A 4,520-nucleotide genomic window follows, 5' to 3' on the forward strand; every position below is an offset into this window, starting at 1 on the left:
GCAACACGAACCTGTGGTAGAAGTTGGCAAGACCTAGAAAGCTACGGAGCTCTGTCAGAGTGGTTGGAGATGGCTAATCCCGAATGACTTGGATCTTGGCTAGATCCACATGCACCCCACGTTCATCAATAATGTATCCCAGATACTGAACTTGGGTCATGCCAAAAGTGCATTTCTCCAAATTAGCACATAACTTATGTTGCCGTAGTGTTTGGAGAGCCTATCGGATGTGGTGGACATGCTCTTCCCAACTCTAGCTGAAGATCAGGATGTTATCCAAGTATACCACTACAAATGAGTTGGTGAATGGCTGGAATATGTCATCCATTAGCCTCATGAAGGTTGCAGGAGCATTCGTCAACCTGAAAGGCATAACCAACCATTCAAAAAGGCCTTCCTTGGCTTTGAAGGAAGTCTTCCACACATCGGAGGGTTCAATTGGTACCTGGTGATATCCTAACTTCAAATCGATCTTGCTGAAATATTTTCCCCCCTTCAGTTGGCCCAGAAGGTCATCAATCCATGGGATCGGGTACCTATTCCAGACAGTGATCTTGTTTAGTGCCCGATAGTCAATATAGAGTCTCCAAGTCCCATTCTTCTTCTGTACCAACACCATCAGGCTCCCACAGGGTGATGAACTCGGTCGAATGTGACCCTTCTGCAACAGCTCCTAAATCTTCCTCTTGATTTCATCGTTCTCTAGAACGGAGCACTGATAGAATGGTCCATTGGGCAGTGGTGCACCTGGAGTCAGATCGATGGAGTGCTTGACCTGACCTTGTCCATCTGTAGTTGTCATGTGGAGGGGCCCTGTCTGGAGGTCATGGCCACCATCTTCTTCTTTCCTTGAGGGCGTATCATCATGAAAACAAATTTCTTAGTTTTAGAAATGAGCTTACTACATTGTTTTGCAGTAACAAAAGAGATGGTGGTAGGCGGTGCAACCTCCAATATCCTGTACAACTTATTTCCCAGAGTAACAATAACATCACGAGGCCTTGACTCACACACAGCATGTCGCTTCCACAAGTATGGTTGGCCTAATAATACATCACAAACATCAAGGGGAGAAACGTCACTCAATACCTCATCCGTGAAGGGCTTGATGTTGTATGGAAGGTGACACTGCTGGCTCACGCAAAGATCCTGTCCTTGGTGAAGCCACCCGATGGTGTACAATTGTGGATGTGTTGTGGTTGGTAAGCCCAGTCACTTCATGACCTCTATCAAAATGAGGTTCTTTTGGCTCCTACAGTCGATAATGAACTGTAGCGAGGAGCCCTTTACCCACATCTGGGAGTGGAAGAGGCACTCCTCCTCCTCTAGATCTTTAGGTTCCTCCTTCTAGATCTTTATGGTGGAAACGGTGGCGTTGGGATCCGCATCGATAATCTGCTTCCTTTTATCATTCCCCTTATTGGGTTCTGATTCAGAGTTGGAACATGCATCTGATTCTGAATACTTTAGCTCGGCCACTAGTGACTGCTTGGCCCGACGATCACTTGTGTTGTGAGTGGAGATCTTATGGAACTCACACAACTTTCCCGTATCCTTCTTCAGCTTTGCGGTGTTGTTATTTGCTTGCAGCTTTGGTGGGTTGTCCTGGGCCAGCCTGCCTTGGCTTTGTCCTTTGTTTAGTCGTTTGCAAGTGCCTTTCCCTTACTTCGGATTTGCAGATCCAAAGTCTCGCTTATTCTGTTTAAACATCTGCTCGATCTTGACAGCATATCGGTACGCTGTACTGAGAAAGGAGATGTCCAAGAACTTCATCTCGTCCTGGATGTACCTGTGTAGAAAACCATGGTATCATCAAGAAATTTGTTTTCCTGATGATACACCCTCAAGGAAAGAAGAAGACGGTGGCCACGATCTCCAGACAGGGCCCCTCCGCATGACAACTACAGATAGACAAGGTCGTAGAGGAGTATGAGGACATCTTCACCTGCCCCACAGGGGCTTCTCTGCACTGTCAAGTGGCTATTGGTGGCCACCCACCAATTCCACTTGGACCCCCACTATTATTTCTTTCAGTTGTTCAGTTTCCTTAATTGTAGCACAATTTACTATTTTTAGCAGTCTTTAGGGTCCTCAACTTCCTGAGCTGTTTTGAGGCCTTAAATGACAGTTTTTTGGAAACCTGGGAGCAACATGCGACCATGGATTAATGTTTCTCATCCAAAAGTTGTAGTCCTCAGATAGATATTTCTATTGAGGTATTGTGTGCATCAAACGGAGATTGTATGCCAAAGTTATGACCTCGAGAAGTTGATTTACCCAAACGGGCCCATAGTTTGGCGCTTCATCTCCTAGGGTTAGGTTTTTGGATATTTAGGGTTTTCCATTATTTCTCAACAATAAATAGGCCTTCAAGCCTCATTGTAAAACATTTTAGAGGCATGTAGATGCCACATCTCTCCTTAGAGATAAGCTACCATCGCCCGAGCTAGTTTATTTCCATTTTTGTTTGTAAGCATATTTCAGTATTTTACATTAATGAAATGAAGTATTATTTCTGTTGCATCTCTGTATTTATGGTTATCTTTGTAATTTTTTGCGTTCCTGTTTAAATCTGGATCAGTGGTATCAGAGCAGTCTACTCTTTCTTTATTTTTCTTTTCATGTCCCCAATGAGGTCGGGATATAAGGAGTTAGGGCTTGAACTAGTCGAAGATTTACAAGACCAGGCTCGCAATTCCTGACAGCCTCCCATGGTGGATGAAAAGAAAGATGAGGGGGCAAGAGATCCTATCAAAATCTTGCTCGAAGAGGCTCTCGAGTGACAAAGGAATGCAACAAATTACAGAGATAAACATAAATACAAAGATGCAGTAGAAATAATACTTCATTTCATTAATGTAAAATACTGAAATATGCTTACAAACAGAAATGGAAATAAACTAGCTTGGGCAATGGTAGCTTATCTCTAAGGAGATATGTGGCAACTACCTGCCTCTGAACTATCTTACAATGAGGATCAAAGGCATATTTATTGTTGAGAAACAATGGAAAACCATAAATATCCAAAAACCTAACCCTAGGAGATGAAGCGCCAAACTATGGGCCCTATTTGGGTAAACTGGTACATCAACTTCCCGAGGCCGTAACTTTGGCACACGATCTCTATTTGACGTGCAAAATACCTCATAAGAAATATCTATTCAAGGACTACAACTTTTGGATTAGCAACATTAGTCCATGGTCCCATGTTGCTCCCAATTTTCCAAAAAAATGTCGTTTAGGGCCTCAAAACGGCTCGGGAAGTTTAGGACCCGAAAAACTGCTAAAAATAGTAAACTGTGCTACAATTAAGGAAATTGAAAAATCAAAAGAAACAACGGTGAGGGTCCAAGTGGAATTGGCAGGTGGCCACCAATATCCACCTGGATCAATATTACCAATGGTGGAGCAATTCAGCTGGTGAAACTGAACTGAGATCGATTTCTAGGGAAGGTAAATGGCAACCGATTGAATCCATACACTGGGGAACCAAGGAGATGACTATATGATGGAAGCATAGTCTTAGTGCTCCAAGCACCTGAAAGGAGGCGCAGATTATAAACTACACCGCCTTGGTTGTAGAGTTGCGTGACTGGGAGACTATGGGGAAGGGAAGAATGTCACAGCATCAGCAGAAGTGCGAGGGGATCTACGTTATAGAGGGATGGACCGCAAAGGGTAGCCAGAAAGTGACCGTTATGGTCACTATTCATGATTTGATAGTGAGAAGACGGCTAAGAGGAGTGGGGTGCCGTCATTTAAGGCTGAATTTAAGAGCAAGATCATTGAAAATTTGCCGCCTTTCTAGCATTTATGAGTGGATTTTGGGGGAATGGTTAGATTTGAATTCGAATTTTCCTATAAATTACAGATGGATGCCCAATGAAAAACACTTTGCATTATGAGAGTTGAGGTGTCGAGCTATCGGTTGCGCATGAACCCTGCGATTTTTTAGGCTTTGGTGGCCAGTTCAGTGTTTGACAGGTTGCCTAATGAAACCTAGGAGCTCCTTAATAGTCTCATTTCGGTGCTCGTGGAAACTGCAAGTGTTGGAGGATCGATGGGCTCTGAGGTCGTAAGTGTGGAATTTCCCACAGACGTACGAAAATCACCGAGGTCGCCCAGGATGAGTCCTACACCAGCAAGAGAGGGGCATAAGACAAAGAAAGACAAACAGAAAGTGACACAGCTGGTGCGTGAGTCACCAAGGAAGCATCAGAAGAAAGAGAAGCCCACCGCACAGGAGAAAGGCAAGATGGTGAACCTAGAATCCGACAAGGGCACAGAGGAAACTGGTATGGGTGTAAATGACATTGACATTGACGAAGTGGACCCTATCTAAAAACTGCCATAGTACATCCCTCCACGCCGTGGTAAGGTGAAGGTCCCAAAGGACCCAAATGAGGGAAAAATTCTATTGAACACACCTTTGCTACCAGACCAGATCACATTCGAAGGTTCGTGCTTGGCGCACGTCCCCCATCTAAAGGTGGAAGATTGGGACTTGGCGGGCACGAAGC

Source organism: Pinus tabuliformis, chromosome 6 (genome assembly GCF_031772625.1).
Source record: "Pinus tabuliformis cultivar Carrire ecotype Pingquan chromosome 6, CPIR1, whole genome shotgun sequence".
Lineage (NCBI taxonomy): Eukaryota > Viridiplantae > Streptophyta > Pinopsida > Pinales > Pinaceae > Pinus > Pinus tabuliformis.